This window comes from Puntigrus tetrazona, chromosome 25 (genome assembly GCF_018831695.1).
Source record: "Puntigrus tetrazona isolate hp1 chromosome 25, ASM1883169v1, whole genome shotgun sequence".
NCBI lineage: Eukaryota > Metazoa > Chordata > Actinopteri > Cypriniformes > Cyprinidae > Puntigrus > Puntigrus tetrazona.
This window is the reverse complement of record NC_056723.1, coordinates 8,334,448-8,352,236: the sequence shown is the minus strand read 5'-3', so window position 1 is coordinate 8,352,236 and position 17,789 is coordinate 8,334,448. Positions and strand designations below refer to the sequence as shown.

The 17,789-nt window shown below is 36.7% G+C and overlaps 1 long non-coding RNA gene across 2 annotated transcripts in view; it reads left to right on the top strand.

The window, feature by feature from the left end:
• The first annotated feature begins 353 nt into the window (after positions 1–353).
• The window catches only part of LOC122331220, a 98,101-nt gene continuing 80,665 nt past the window's right edge, over positions 354–17,789 (top strand). Inside the window, exon 1 of one of the 2 annotated variants that reach the window (XR_006248142.1) lies at positions 354–748. This is a non-coding gene — a long non-coding RNA (uncharacterized LOC122331220). The remainder of the gene's footprint in view (positions 749–17,789) is intronic. The other variant, XR_006248141.1, reaches the window with a different exon arrangement.

Sequence of the window (17,789 nt, the reverse complement as noted above, 5' to 3'; positions counted from 1 at the left end):
AAAAAAAGCATTAAAAATAACTTGGGGCCACTGTCTGTTACAGGCTATAATGTTGGGAAAAAAAATCATTTTTAGCAGATTTTACAGCTCTCTGGTGTTTACTCAATGCATCCTGCATCACTTCAAACTAAACTTTTATAAAAAAAAATCACATATAAAAGGCAGTCTCCTACAGTTATATAAGCATTTCACGATTTAAAAAAAATTTATAATTTTTTTATTATTCGTTTCGTTGCATTACGTGGTATATGAAAAACCTGCGGGTCATAAAAAATGTCTTCATAAGAGAGGATGTTATACTTTTCGCATTGTATCCTTACTGTATTTGTTACGTAATGTCGCTTCCCCGCTGTGTCGAATAAAGTACGACAGTAAACCTGCTGGTCCTGACTCTGAGTAGAAGGCTGACAATGGCGCCACCTTGTGCATAATCCGATCATTACAGCCGACGTAAAAGCGCAACTCTCTGGCTAAACGCCCGCAGATAATCTGCAAGCGACGCGACAAACCAAAGCGGCTCTGTAATAATTAACAGCTCCGCGACGCGGTGAAACGAAGCGGCGTTGATTGCAAGTTCGTCGCGTCGCGTCAGATGGGCTTTAAGCTTCTGGGCGTCGCCTTGGTTCGACTCGGACCAATAGGGGCTCCGCGCAGTACTTTGTAAACAACACCGTTGCACGCTGTATGAAAACTTTACTACGAGAGAGGATGTCGCGTGCCGAAGACCGCCAGAAAACCTCTTAATTCGGTAAGGGGCACGTTTCAAATATTTACAGGTTTTGCAAGCTCGAATGTTTGTCGCGTCGCTGACACGGGCGCTTTTTCTCATCTCTGAAAGAAAAAGCGCAACTACGATGTTGGCAGACATCCGGGACGTTTGTCGGTGAAAAATAAGAGAGAGCGCTGGTGTATTTTCTTTCGGCACGTCTCTTTGTGTTATGACACGACGAGTAGCTGTAGGGGCAACTAAAGGGATATGTTCGCTAAGGTGCTCGTTTTGGTTTTTCGTTTCTTTTGTAAAAGAACGAAGCGTAATGAGATCCTTATCGTAAGTGATAAACTCTTGCGCAATTGAGCCCCGGGGGACATCGGTGGGCGGCTTTGCGCTTTGTTTTCATCATTCCGTTAATGTCGTGATGCTCAGGGGTCAAGATGTTTAGTCTTCGTTTTCACGACTGATAAAGGTGCACGTGTGCATACCTGCGGCTGAAGATGGCACAAAACGTCAATTACATGTACACTAATAGTCATTTTAAGTACGGGTCAACGACGTGCTCGTGCATGCTTGTTTTTGTCCTCAAAATGCAATTCAGACAAGAGCGATTGAACACGTTATTCATTAGTTTTTTTTTTCTTCTTATGTTTCAGTATGTGAAGTAAAAGAAATTTGGATTTTTTTCAAAGTTTTGGTGGTGTAGTTGTCCACAGATTGAAAAAAAAGCCAAACTAAAAGGCTAAAATACAAATGTTCTGAGAAAGTGTTTTATTATAACATTGTATTTTTATTTGTTTAAAAACAATGCGTTTGTTTTTTTTTTGTTTCCTGTGGAGAGCTCCGTAAAGAATTACCAATTTAGAAGATTCCATTTTGTTGTCACTGTTTGAAAAAACACATTTTTCTTTTTAATATGAAGATATTTTATTACACTAGTTGTTAGAAACAATATATTTTTTTACCTTTTTATAAAGACAGAGACAGTATTTATTATTATTATTATTATTATTATTATTATTTTTTTAAAGTAGTGGAGCATTTAAAAAATACATATATAAAATATAATTTGAGAAAACTTTGTAAATCAATTTCAAGGTGGTCTGTAACCAACAATTAGCAAAATAAACTCAATAAGATCATTTTTGTTAATAAATCTTTTTTTTTCCCTTAATGAAAAGGCAGATTTTCTTACTGTCATGATCTTTTATTTTAGATTTTCTTAATTTGTCTTTCAATACTACTCATTTTTGTTTAAATATGAACATGAAAGGACAAGCCTTTTAAATGTGGAATCCTGATTTCGATATTGTCCAGACAATTTAACATTTAATTTCAGGATATGAGACTCAAACACTATGTCATAGCCAAAATTGTCAGTTTAGTTTCTTTGGTCGTATTTGAAACACAGTTGAAGAAAGAGAGCGATATTTTCCACCATATTTTGTTCTTGTCAAATGTAGAATCTTGTCAAATGTATGTGCTTTAATAGCCACGTTGCATGATGGGAAGCAGACAAATCAACGAAAATCTTATATATGACAATTGCATTACACTGCGAATATTAATATTGGTCTTAATAATAACAACAGTTATAATTAGATTTCTGTCATTATTAAAGTTATGTCTTTAAAATAGATTACATTATGGTTTCACCGTTTGATATTTTTGTCATTAAACTAAGTCCAACTGATGAATTATGTTTCAGTAAATATGAACCTTTACCCCCAAATATGTAATTCTCGCATAATTACACATTTTTATATTTCTAACAACTTGATACTTGATAATTGTATTTCTATCATCCTTGCTCATAACTACATAACTTTTTAGAAGTCCAATAAAGACATACTCCCTGAATAGTGAATGGCATCAGGCCAGAGTCCATCAAAGAGCAAACTTTTTGACTCTTTTTCTGAACTAATCCTACCTGAGTCATCAAACCTAGACTCTGTATAGTTGGACTGAGTAATATTCACCTTAGTGAGTCATTTTTAATAACAGCACATTGGATGCTTCTAAGTGCACCGTCAGCCGTTCCAACATCCTCGTAGCTGGAAGGTACGAGGCATTCGATAACTCTTTCTACAGCGTTTGTTTGCTGTAGTGGTTCCTCTGAGAAAGCTGCCCGACACATGCTTTTCCGAATGCAAACACAAACCCATGAACAAAACAGAAAATGCCTCAGCAGTTTCAGTTTTTGGGTTATTGCAGAAGGCGAGGGGCAGGGCGTGCAGGTGCTCGTTTAAGACATTGAACGTGACACAGGATGTGGGCACAGCCTTCATTTTCGAGCCTCGGCAGCGCAGCACACGTAGTGTACATCCAGAGTCTTCTATCCTGAGGAAGAGGAGGAGGAGGAGGAGGATGTAGCGTCTCTGACTCCTGAGATAGATACAGGGAGGTTTTTCACCTTCAGAGAGCAGCTTCAACAGTGCATACAACACACAACATACATACAACAGTGTATTAGACAACATTTTTAAAGTTTTTTATCATTGCAAAGGATCGTTGAGATATGCCCGATTTCTATCAAGAGTGTTAAAGCACCCTTCTTGAATGAAAATCAAAATGGCTGATCTTTCTGTGTGGCCGTTATGGTTGATTTATTTCTCCTACGCATACTGTCATCTTGCTGTGGTTTTAAAGAGACTTGGCTTCTGAGAAATGACATTGTTGACGTTCTGTTACTTGCCAGATCAGTGTTTCAGTTTTGAAGAGCAACCGAAGCTAAAAAAGTTTTTGGAAATAATATTTTAAAATGCCAATTTCATCAAAGTATATTATATTATTTGTATAAAAAAATAAAAATAAATATATATATATATATATATATATATATATATATATATATATATATATATATATATATATATATATATATATATATATATACACACACACACACTTGTTATATGTTATGAAAATATATATGATATATTATCTGTCTATATCTGTAGTGCTTGGTCCACATCCTAAATAAAGGTTTTTGTTTACATAAATACACACAGAACACATACATATTATTATGTATATATAAATACATACAAGTGCATGTGCATAATACATTTTTTTTATATGAAATATGTTTATGTATAATTTACATAATATGAATGTAAATGTATACATGTAAATATATACTGAATGTGTGTTTTTATATATACATAACAAATATACACTGTACACCCACACTTTACATTATGTAAAGCCACTAATCTAAATATGTGTATGTGTGTGTGTGTATATATATATATATACACACACGCACAATTGTAAATCTGACTAGATGTGTGCCTAGAAGTTAAGTTGGTTTTTAGAAACAAATCAAGTAATTTTGATTTCACCCACTAAATGTTTCACTTTTTCAAAGTATTGAATCTCCAACAGAGAGTTTGGTTAATTCATAGTGAAAATATAAGTTGCCCAACGCGTGCATCTTCACACTCATACTGTGCGTTTCTTTGTTTTGTTTGTTGTTCTTCTGAAGCGGAAATGACGGCAGTTGTCTTCTGAGCAGCTGTTTGTGGGCTCTGATAGAGTGCAGTGAAAGGCTCATCTGGGGGAAACTCAGCGTCATTTCCTGGAAACTATGCTAATGAAAACAAAGAAAAATAAAGCATAACTAGGCTTTAATACATGAATGATAGCGTGAATGATTTTAATAATTATTTTGAAATGATATCTGTGCTGACATAGAGACCGGCTTCTGGTTTTAGGTAAAAATATTATGTAATAAAATTATGTTGGCTAATTCCAGTTTGTTAAGTAGGCCATTGTTTAATAGTGCTTTACACGATACAGATAGTTCAATAGCACTTTATTACAATGTACAGTAAGGGCTATAGCATGGTTAGTTATGATGACATAACGTAACATATTAGTCACAAAAACATAAGTAATTTATATTGGGAAGTGGCTTAGCAATAAAATCTTTGACTTATTCATCATGGTAAAAGCTTTGTATTGTAAACAGGAAGAGTGTGGCTCGAATTATATGTGGGAATTTTTTTTTACTTTAGTGGGCTAAAGTCCCTCACTGTGTGCTTTGACTCGTCTCTTTCAGTTCACGCTGTAAAAATTACCTAAGACTGTGATAAAAACGGTTAGCTAAACAATAGAGTGTTGGTAAAAGTCACCAAAGAGCGTGCTAGCCCAACTTTACACAAAGGAACGAGGACACCTGATACGTTTCTTTGGAAATGCTGCCATCTAGTGTATGAAAGATCATGTATCATTTGGTAACATTTTCTGTTTACGGTAACGTGAAGTAAGTAATGTATATTTTTGTATATTCAATGTATATTTAAAGTAAGTATTAATTAATTCGGTGATGTTTAAAAACATCAAGCTATTTTGTATATGCCATGTTGGTTTATATTGTGCTTCTCAGTTATATTATTGTGTAGTTTTGCTCAGTTTTAACGTTTGAATCATTTTATTTGTTTAAGTATTTTCCCCCTTAATTGTACAACTTTTAGCATGATTATAAGTGTTTAAATATATTTTTATTATCCATATTAATGTTTATAATATTTCAGCATGTACATGAATAATACAAATAATTTATGCATTAATACTGTCATTTTAGTATAGTTTAGCATTGTTTATTATTATTATATTTTAGCTTTACATTTACATTTTGGCAGAAATTTTATCATTTATTTTTGTAATTCTTCCAATTTCATAAAAATATTCCTATATATATTTTCTCTTTTTCTTTCTTTTTTTATTTATTATACTACTCCTTTCTTGTCTTTCTCTACCGAGGATGACAGTGTTATCAGTAATTTAAAAAAATTATGAATAAATCATAAATAATATTATTTAACTAGCCATTTACAAAAACTAAGAAAAAGGAAAAGAAAGAGAAAAAAAAGTTATCTCACATTAAAGATCTAGCCTAACATTTTTCCTGTCGTCTCTTCTATGTCCTGTAAATGTTATTACCAATAATGCCTGAGCTCCAATAATTAATCACTCGCTAATCAAAAATACTATGTTATAACTAAACTGTATATTATTATTATTATTATTATTATTATTATTATTATTATACATCACAACTGTACACTAACATTATTGTTACTTTTTTCTTATTTACTCTTATTTATCTCCCTGTCTCGTATTAAAAGACGTTGAATTAATTTATTCATATATCTGTCTTTCATTTTTCAATTTGTCACATTCTCAATGAAAAAAAACAATCTATATAGATCAAATTGAATGAACTCAATTTTATTAATTCAATTTTATTAATATTAGTAGCAACTTAAACTTATCTCAGTTAGTTGCCAAGGCAAGATTTATAATTTTTACATTTATATTGATTTATTTACATTTTTATTTTAACTTTATTACACTTACAGAAAACTATTTCAGTAGGAAATAGTTTCGTAAGAAACAAAAAACAATACTAAATCAATAAGTTATTGAATTATATTTAATTATGTTGCTACACTGACAACTGACATCTTAAACCGGCCTGAAATATGAGAAATAATAAAAAACTAAACAATTACAAGAAATTAAATTGTAAAAAAAAACATGAGTACCACGTGTGTTCCAGTAGGTGGCAGCAAACCTCTTCTTAACTGATGGCTCTTGCTTCTCAAAGAGGGATTTTCCCTTGTATTCTGAACTTTAGTACTTGATATCCTCTGCTTCCTTTGGCAGAATGTATGAAGCTCTGTCATATTCACCACTAGTGGATTCTGTTTTTTTTTTTTTTCTCTTCACTCTGCCACGTTAACAAGAAGCGGCCAGGATATTACCTACAGAGTAACTCGAGCCGTTTGTGGTCCACGACTGAAAAATAATGAATAAAGAGTAATTATTGACACGCAGGATCAGGAGTTCAGTGACATACTGTACGCACGCACGTTGGGGAAAAGCAAGCATGGCACGGCGTTTGAAAGGAGACCCGAAATGAGAAGTGTGGGATTAATGCAGCTCATTGAGAGACAGTGCTAGATGCGTGTGTGAGATAGAGAGAGGTTTGTCTGAAAACGAGGAGCTATGGATGTGAATGTGGCTAGACTGAGGGGACTGTATATGTTAAAACGAGCGGTCAGCAGGAAAACTCTGCTGTAGACCTCCTCACCTTCCTGTTTAAGCAGACTGCTCTTAATTAGCCGGCCCTCCGCAGCCGCCCGGTAAGATCAACAGCTTAATCAGCCTGGGCCGGCTGTAGCCTCACTTAATTAGAACAAATAAATGAATCAGAGTCGCAGTGGTCACACACAGGAGTGCCTGTCGACAGGACGAGAATATTATAATTGATTAATGTGGGAAGTCGCTACTGCCCTAGCTTGCCCAGCACGTTTTCTTGATCAATATAAAAATTAACTGCTCTTTTTCTGTTTCTTTAACATTTATCATCATCTTTTATCAAAGCGCTTACCTCAGGGAGTGTGTGTGTGTGTCTGTGGCACATATTGAAAGTATGTGTTTATGCTTGTGAATAAAGGCATTCATGTATTCACTTCTAGAGTACATACTTGAGCTTTTGAATTCATAATTCTGTGTGTTTGGGCCTTCATTTGACATCTGTACTGTGTATGTGTGTGTGTGTGTGTATATATATATATATATATATATATATATATATATATATATATATATATATATATATATATATATATATAAAATATTTATATTTAATATTTTAATATTTGTATTCTATCTATCATGTTTATTTGTCAATTTCTATTATAAGTTTTTATCATAATGTATCAGTAGGCTAGTACTGTAAGGAAATTAACTAAATATTTTAGATATATTAAAATGATTTATGTATGCCTGTAACTATAATATATTCATTAGAATATAAATAATAATTAATTAATTAAAAATAATAATTATACGTTCACTCCTCCAAAAGTATTGGGGACAGAGAGGCCACTTCTTTTATTCTTACTGCAGACTGAAAAAATTTGGGTTTGACGTCAAAAGATGAATATAAGGCAGGAGATTTACTGATATACACATCTCGTCAGTAAAGCCGGTTCCTTGATTAGTGGTAAGTCTCCATCACCTGTTTTCAAAAGAAGCACCATTTAATACACAATTAGTGTACAAACAGATCAATTGCAAAGGTATTAGACCATGTGACTGACAGGTGTATTTTGTTGTGCAGGTGTGTCCAATCACAATGATTATTCAAACAATAGTTAGCACCGAATGCCTCAGCTCATTTTCAGATTTGGTTTTGCCTATTCAAACTGCGTTTATAGTGAAGAGGTTTAACTGACACGAAAACAATCAATTGTGAAGAAGAGAGGAGTAGGAAAATCAATCAGAGCTATCGCACACACATTGTCCATAGCCATTTCAAACAAGAAGCCACTGGTATACCAGGTAACAGACATCGGACAGGTAGACCAAGGAAAACAACTGCAGTTGATGACAGAAACATTGTGAGAGCTGTCAGGATAGACCCTAAAACAACTGTAAGTGAGATCAGCGACAACCTCCAGAGAGCAGGAGTGTAGATATCACAATCTACTGTTCGCAGAAGACTTCATGATCACAAGTACAGAGGCTACACCAGAAGATGAGCCTCAAAGTTTTATAGGCTGATGAGACAAAGATTAACCTTTACCAAAGTGACAGAAAGGCTAAAGTTTGGAGAAAGAAAAGATCTGCTCGTGATCCCAAACATACATGCTCATCTGCGAAACACATTGGAGGCAATGTCCATGGCTTGGGCTTGCATGGCTTCTTCTGGGACGGGATCATTAATTTTTTACTGATGATGTAACGCGATGGCAACAGAAAAGTTAACTCAGACATTTATAGAAACGTTCTGTCTTTCAATTTAAAGAAAAATGCAACAGAACTTATTGGAAGATCCTTCATTATGCAGCAAGAAAATGACCCCAAAACAACAAAGGTGTTCGTCAGGGGCAAGAAGTGGAAGGTCTCCAGACTTAAAGAGGAGACTGAAGGGGGTAAACCCCCAAACAAACAGCAAATGAAAGAGGCTGCGCTGAAAGCCTAGAAAAGCATCACAAAAGAAGAATGCAAAAGTTTGGTGACGTCAGTGGGTCAGAGGCCTGATACACTTTCTGTCTGTTTCAGTACAAATACACACATTTGCATTTGTAATCCATTTTACTCAGAAATCTAAATTAGCATTAAATGGCTATGGTGTCTCTGCTTTGTGTTAATGTTAATATATAGAGACTATACATGGTTTTATACAAGTGCTGTTTAAGTCTAAGATATGTCGATTGAGATAGCAGGATATATGTGTGTATGTGTGTGTTCTTACACAGAGCAGGCAGAAAGCACAGCATACGCCAGTGTGTGGGAACCTGAGGGTACTCCGACTGAGGACGTCAGTGATGGATGTCTGACTCTCTCCCACAAACCCTCTGTTTCTGCACTGTCCCTTCTCTCTCACCACTCCTTATTTCACTTTGATTCCAGCTCTCCCACAAACTAACGGTAAATCCTGACATCAATACTTCTCCACCACAGAACTCCAGCCGCGTTTGATGCTCACAGCGCTCTAATAGGTGACTGTTATGCTGCGACATCCTCGCTGTGATAGTTTTTGCCTGTTTGTATCACCACGCTTCATGAGAAGTGGACGCAGAACTTGCCTGTTGAGCAAAAAAGTGGATGCGGCTGAATAATTGAGCTTTCCTTCGTAGCCAGTTGTGAGAACGATCGCTTTTAAAGTGCCTGTTACCCTAGTTCAATAACGCTGAGAATGAGGCCTTTAACACTCAAGTTGTGTAAATACCTCTGTCACAAGCGCTCAATAGATCCTTCTGTGAGGGGGACCGCAAGCGACTGTTCAGTCAAAATTGAGCCGCTGGTTTTGAAAATCTCCATCTGTGGTTTTCTGTTTGGAAGGAGCTGCCAGCTTGTTCGTCACCATCGCTGTAGCCTAGTTTTTGAAGGCCAGGCCTGTTACGGGGACGTCGCCGTCAGCTTTACATCAGCTATGTAAAGTAATGACCTCACGGTATGAATAAGCACAAATGCTGCGATTCATCGGCCAGGTATAGTCCTGTTTGAGAGACTGTCACTCAACGGACCAATCAGATGCATCGTTAGATATTAGGTCATCACGCAATTTTGGATATTCCTCCGCTTGTGAAAGCAAGTCACGGTTTACTGAGGGATCTGCAGGTACCCCTAAAGGTCCCAAACCCCCTCCCCGGCACACCGAACCCTTACAGGGGGAACAACCACAGCCTTTGTTGGCCGCCCCGTGGATCTCACACACAGTTAATATAGACTTTTCCCACTGCCTCTGCCAAGAGTCTGAAGTCATTTAATGAAGTGGCGCTGAGTTTGGAAGGAACCAGTGTGCTGCTCGGCGCTGACAGAATGGAAAAAGCGGGCGCTGTGCGCACAACGCGGGGCCCTGATAGCTAGTCACCTCCACGGTTCCCGAACACAAGAACACCATTGAGACCATGCAGGGATCAAGCCTTAACCCCGACACCCCCTGCTCTCACCGTTGAGCGATACGCATGCACAGTTCCATGCTAGTCTGAGGGTTGTGGGGCAGGGGCGGATGCCTTCTTTGTCGTGGCAGTAATGGATCTGTTAAGAGTAGTGCTTGTGAAGGCGGCCTGAAATGAATTACTGGTAAAGCACTTATTGGGGTATATTATATAACATTTTATAGATCTCTCTCTGTCTTCTTTTGAATTGATATCTGGGCCGATGACGTATTGTGTCCATAATAAAAGGAAAAGCCTTTAAAATCTAGTTTAAAACATAGGCCAAATGTATGGTTTTACATTATCCAAAAATGTCATATGGTTTAACTATCAAGTAAAAAGTTACTTATTTTTCTGTGCGTGAGCATACACATCTTAAGCATTATTTTTTTTAAATGTATTCCAAAGTACATGGTTTCAAAGTAAAATATTTTTTTAAATACCTGGATTAATTCATTTGTAAATATTATAACATTTTTGTGGAGTCACACCAAATGACATTTTGATGACATGGTCAAATTATCTTATATTCCAGTACACTAAAACTCAAAGTCGTAGTTGGTAATGTGACCAGCATCCAACATTTTTTCATTTGGTCACACCACATGACATTAATTATGCTTGTAAAACTAGTTGGTTTCATATGGTTTTGAAAAACATACAATTGTAGAGAAAAGAAATTGACATTGATGAAATTTACATGTCGTGGCATAACCGATAAGTAAACAAACAAAAAAAATTATACGTTAATAATAATTATACTTTTTTTCTTATGAATAAGTTTGAGTGGACATCTTAATCTATAAAATCTTTAAAATATAACAAAGTTCAAGTTATTTTTTAACGAATCATTTATATATTTATAATTTATACATAAATATACATTCTCCAATTATAAGTAACTTTGGATAAAAGCATTGCAAAATGACTAAATGTAAACGTAATAATCGAGCATCACCTCATTGAATTGTTTCGTAATCTCTTTGCACCGGACCTCATAAATTGAGTAGTTGTTTGCATGAGAATCAAGATCCGACTCTTAAACCTTGCCATGTTTCTGTTGTTTTTTTTTTAAACCATTTTCTATAACTCTTAACCGAGTCTTTAGCTTGTAGCTGGTTCGCTCTAGTTTTCCTCTCCCATTCAGATATCAAACAGTATGTTCACAGATTGCTTTCTCTTGCGCTTTCCCATCACGCAGCTGTTTGGTTGCGAGCCCCCCTCCTGCCACCACCAGAACCCTTCAAGTGTCATCTTCCTCCAGTTTGATTCACAGTCCTCATCCGTCTCTCTCTCTCACAGACCCACACTGCTTACTGTTCTCCCCAAACCATTGAGGGACTGTCATCACACCGACTCAGTGTGTGTCTTTCAGAGGGCGCCTTGTTTTCATGGAGGCCATAAGCCTTCCCATAAATCCTCACACAATGTGGTTTTGTCTGGGCTTCGGATTTTGAGAGCAGGGCCGGGGTGCCTTCACTGCATCTGCGGGGCTTCTGTCGCCCTGGCTCCACGTGTCTATGTGCCTCTAATGAGGCCTGCTGCCCAACACACACAGAAACGGAGTCATTCACCCTGCCTGCGTTCAGCTGTGTGCCGCTATGCTGAGCGTTTCTCTTGCTGCTGCCATACTTCCTTGTTGAGGCTAGAATGAACTCGTTGTCTGTAGTCTTGATCCTCTCAGTAGGCTCAAATTCCACGAATGCTCTTGCATAGATGTGTTATGATAAGCTTCAAACTCCAATTATCAATTATCTGTCTTAAAACATTCTAAGTAAGTCATTTTCCAAACATTTCCAGACACATGGATGCTAGATCTAAGGATGAGATGCTGCTTTGATGCTGTTTCCATCCGGTTTCTTAACTAGCAAGACTCTCAACCAACTTCACTCAAAAAATGACCAGCAGTTTTTGGTAGTAAACGGCATAGAGCTGAGAGCTTTCTGACTTTGCATAGACAGCAAAACAACTACCGCATTCAAGGCCCAGAAAGTTAGTAAGGACATCATTAGAACAGTCCATGAAACATCAGTGGTTCAACCTTAATTTTATGCTATGCCAATACTTTGTGTGTGCAAAGAAAACAAAAATAACCCTCATTCAATAATATAATCTCTTCAGTGTCATTTTAAGCACACGGGTTAGTGGGAGTAAAAGCAAAGCCACTAGGCGCGATGTTTTCCAAACACATTGCAGTTAAAACAAGAGGCTCGTTCTGAAACTGCTCTCTTGGGGCCGAGTACCCTCTAGAAAAGTGCCTAAATGGAGTGCGACAAGCAAAGACTAGAGCTAAATCATGCTCTCGCATTGTGCACACGAACCAAGAGAGCGCTAAATGAGGCCAGGCTTGACACTTTCATGAATGCGAAGACTGACACAGAAGAGAAGAAAATGTTGTGCTAAAAGTGGAGTCTAGAAGCTTCATAACATTACAGTAGAACTATTGATGTCACATGAACTATTTTAATGATGTTCTTGCTAGGTTTGTGGGCCTTGAACATGTCATGGTCAGAAAATTCTTGAATTTTTGTCAATAATTTGAATTCCGAAAATTAATGTCTCACGGGTTTGTAACAACACAAGCAATTAATGACAGAATTTTAATTATTGTGTGAAGTATACAGTTAATATATATATATATATATATATATATATATATATATATATATATATATATATATACATACAGTTTTTTTATATATATGAAGGTCAGTGGTGTCCAAAACAATATTGTTCCCCCAAAATTGTACAAAATTGAGATTGTACAAATTATGACATAACTTTAATACTGGGGTGAGATAACAGCAAAAACAGCCATAAGATTGCTGTTATTTTCACAATCCACAACTATCTGTTGTTACCGTTGTCAGTTTCAGTCAAAACACGTTTCATACCACAAGACTTGGACTGCAGACAGGTTTAAATATTTAAGGTATACTCCACCCAAAAATGAAAATTCTCTCATCATTGACTGGCATTTTCTCACACACACACCTATTGATTTATCAGCTGGGGTTGTGTGAACTATCACGCTCTCATTGCGTATAAGTTCCTGTGCATGTATCAACGTGATATACACGTTATACGGACTCACAGAGGTTGTGTAGTGTATTGGTGGCATAGGAGGGGAAAAGGAAGATTTTTGTGACTCTTTGAAGAAACACCAGAGAAGGTGACTGCGTTCAAGTCAGGAGTGTGTTAAGCCCCCCCCCAAAAGGCCCCGTCGCTGCCTGATACGCACTGACATGGAGTGTGTGCGTTTGACTAGCGAAGAAAAAAAAAACACAAAGTGTGCTTAGAGTGTGCCAGTTCACCAGTTTGGTGGTCTTCTTCTGAAGGCTGTTAATTAGTGCAGAATGCAGCCTACAGTTCCACTGCCAGCTCTGATGAAAAGAGAGAGAGAACGGACAGGGGAAACGCAGAGATAGAGAGAGATCGAGGGTATAAGGCGAAGACTTGAGAGGCTGCCAAGAGTGAGGAATTCGTGATGGGTTTAGAGAGAGATCCCACATGCCCGCGTGGAGTGTGGAGCCTTGTTGCGCGGATGGCTTCTGACCCGGTTCAGCAGGGTTGACTGCACAAAGCGTTCACTTTACTCCGCGAGCGTCATAACATCGGCGCAGACATTTCGGCTCCTTACATCACCGGTTAATAATTCACGCTCTTGCGCTTGACATCGGCGCATTTCCTGCTCGCACGAGGAACCGTACACCGCAAGGAGGTCAAGCCATGTGATGAGCCTCCGGTGAGCGTGTGACTGACCCCGACGGCACGAGAGTCTTATGAAGTCGCTCGGCTCTAACGAATGCGCCCGGCACCAGCGAGAGACATCTGAGAAACATCAAAAGCGCCTCTCACGTGTGGGCCGGGGACGTGCGCACCCTGGCCTTATTTAGCGCTCTCTTGGTTCGTGTGCACAATGCGAGAGCATGATTTAGCTCTAGTCTTTGCTTGTCGCACTCTATTTAAGCACTTTTTCTGGAGGGTACACTGCCCCGAGTGAGCAGTTTCAGAACGACCCTCTTGTTTTAACTGCAATGTGTTTGGAAAACATCGGGCCTAGTGGCTTTGCTCTCGCTCCCACTAATCCGGGAGATATAAATGACTCCTGGCAGACAGACAAAGAAGTCTGCTTATACTTAAAGGCCATACGCTTTTATCGAAAGAAAGCTTTTACACACACACTCTCGCCCGGTGGCTTCACTCGGAGGAATAGCAGAGTAGACGTTTGGCAGAGCGAATTGAGGAGGATTCCTCCATCGCTTATAAAAGCAACTTTGCCACCCTGAGGGGCCCTACGGAGCCCGATCACATTGGGGAGAAGGTCAGGAGAATGGAAAAGGACGTTATGTCATTCCGGAGTGGTTCACAAAAATGAGGATTCAAGGCCTTCCCGCTTTCCTCTGGCTTCTTAGAGTTTTTACAATTAAAACTAACAGCACTGTGCACGTATGAATAGTTTAATAAAAGACTGAAAACCAATCACAAAGACTACTTTCGTCATTTAAAAACTTGAAAAACCACCATGGGATCCTGAGACATGTTTTTTAAAAGTTAAACTTGCACTAATTTCTAAAAACGCATCTCTCTTGTGCAAGACTCAAGTGCAATGGCCATAGAAGATGCGATAAATATGCCTTCTGTATGAATGCATTGGTTTCAGTTTCACCGTAAACAATGTAGCAGCAACTCATCTAGCATGATCAAGTGGATAGGCTAACAAAAGCTTTAAAATGTATTTTTAAAACGGCTACTTTTAAAAATATGTGCAAATAACAAATTATAATGAGCAACATCATGTTATTCTGTAACCGTGATAAAGAAGATCCCAAAATCCATACCAGTTGACTAAGTTCTTCCAATTAATCCTGTCTATTTTGTCATGTTATATTTATACATTTTAGACGATTTTATTCTCTTCACTCTTCACTCTTCCCTTTTGTACCTTTTTGTACCTTTTAGGTTTTAATATGTACACTTCAGGTACGAGCACCACTCACATTCTTCTGAAAATGTCAATGTTGATTAAAAACCTAAAGGTTCTTTACACCACCAGTGACTCAAACAAGTAGTAACCCAGATGTTAAGCTGTTCTATTGTTCTGAATTTATGTTAAATTGTTACAAAAAGGAAACTGGCCAAACAAAGCACAATTTTCTCGATTTGTCTAGTTTCCTTCCATCATGGTTAATTTTGGGTTACTGCTGGCCATTAACAATGCGGTGAAGAATAGAGCAGATGTCATACTCCATGACATCAAACATGTGTCCATGAGGACTGATTTGTCTTCTGTAGGCATCATACATTTGAAAAAAAAAACCCTCTTGTGTCTGCAAAGCAAAAGCAAAAGAAACACCAGACTGACATTGAACTATTTTAAACAACTTTGCTCATGCACTCATGGCTATTCATTTAAAGCTAGGCTAGTCATGTTAAAGACATTCACTTACAATGGCTGTCGTAAGTCATAGTTATAGATAAAGTCAAGGATCCAAAAAAAGACTAATTTTCAGCAGATGTGTTTGTCTGCGAGGAACAGTTTCTGGTCTCTCCAGAGTGTGGTTTTTTGTAAGATTTGACATTTCTTGGATGGTGTTTGTGTGTTTTACCAGTCACTAGGCAAATCTGTATGATTTTTGGATGGACCATGAGATGCTAAATTAAAGAAGACACGTGTCTAGCCCTGTTTTGGAGAATGTTCCCATTTTTTCAGATCTTATTGTTTTTATAAGGACACAGAGAGATGGTATTTACAACTGTGTCACATAATTTTTAAAATCTGATCAATCTCAGCCCAAGTAAGAAAATATTTCCTGCTGTACTATTTTAAATATAAAACTGCAGAGTCACGGCTAAATTTCAAGAGTTAATTTACAAAAACAGATAACTCAGTAAAGTTCATTCCAATTAATCTCAATCCAAAAGCAATTGGGTTATTTTAATGAGGTAATAATTGCTTTAAAATAACACAATAAATCTAAACAATTTTTTTTTTTCTGTTTTTTCAAATAAACTCCCAAGGCTGCATTTATTTAACAAAAATACAATATTATTATAAGTTTAAATAAACATTTTGTATTTAAATAAATATTAAAAGATATTTTATTCCTGTGAAAATTAGAAAATTAGAGTTTTCAGCAGCCATTATTCCCGTCTTCAGTGTCGCAAAATTCTCATGAAATCATGATTAACATTTTTATTATTATCAATGTTGAAAACAGTTAAGCAACTTTTTGTGTAAACTATAGTAAATTTTTTCAGGTTCAATAGCTTTTATTAGTAAAAATAATTGGTGTCATAGGTGTCTTTACTGTCACTTTTGATCAATTTAATGTTAATTTAACTTTCCTGAGTAAGGAAATATACATAAAAAAGCTAAACTTTGAATGCATTGAATGTATGTATTGAATGTAGTTATTTTGAATGTGTCATTTGACACCACTAGAATTTATATAGTTATTTAGATTATCTATAATTTTTTATCTAAAAAAAAGATATTTACTCCACTAATTATAGCAGTTTCTAATTACTTGTAGATATTTATTATCAATATACAACAATAGTGCTAGGCAACAATTAATCATGATTAATCACATCCAAAATAATGGTTTTTGTGTACATATTATATGTAATTTGTGCATATTTATAATGTACATATATAAAGATACTCACATACAGTGTATAATTAGAAAATATTTACATGTATTTATATTTATATTCATATAATTTATATTATACATATATAAAGATATTTAATATATAAACATAAAATATTTTTTCAATATATACGTGCATGAGTGAACATTTATATCCATAATATATGTGTGTGTACTGTGTATATTTATCATGAGCACAAAAATGTTTTTAAATTCATCGCTGCCCAGAACTATATATATTATGTTAAATATCAGAGAAGATATCAGTAAATGGTATTTAAAAAAAAATAAAACAAATGTATTAAAACAAATTTTAGCACGTGGTGGCAAATATGGTGTTACAGGTCAGTGTTTCCCACAGAATTCAAAGACAGGCTCTTTCTAGAGTGATGAGATGTCTGACTGCGTAACTGCTGGCCCAGCTGTCTTCATTTCTCAAGGCGCCTTTTCCTCCACCGCTCACATATGACAGTGTTGAAGGTTTTCAGTGAAATCCTGCCCAGACCTAGAGAGTTGCGTCCCACCCAAACACTAACCTGGTGGTGACAGAAGAGGCAAGTCTTCACACCTCGTCCTGTCCCGATGGGGAAATACTTCTAGTTCTCATGAATCAGGCACAGATGCGGTTCGTCTGGCTTAAAACTCTCCTTATATTACACATTGGCAGGAGACATTTCCTTCCTTCTCTCATCTTTTTTTTTCTCCCCTTTGCTCCTCTGTACCCTCAGACCAAAAGCATCAGATGCTAGCATGCTAGGCTAATGCAGTGTCATAGCACTCGTACTGACAGCTTCGTTTAGTAAGCGTTCTTCAAGAGGCTTCTGTTCCTCCCACAAAACCAAATTACAGGAGACTGCACTCCCTGGATATCTTCAAGTGTAATAAATCAGCAAAATGAATTATTTTGACTGATTTAATCCTAACAATAAAGAATGGAGTAGATGGTTTGTTTTAAGTTAA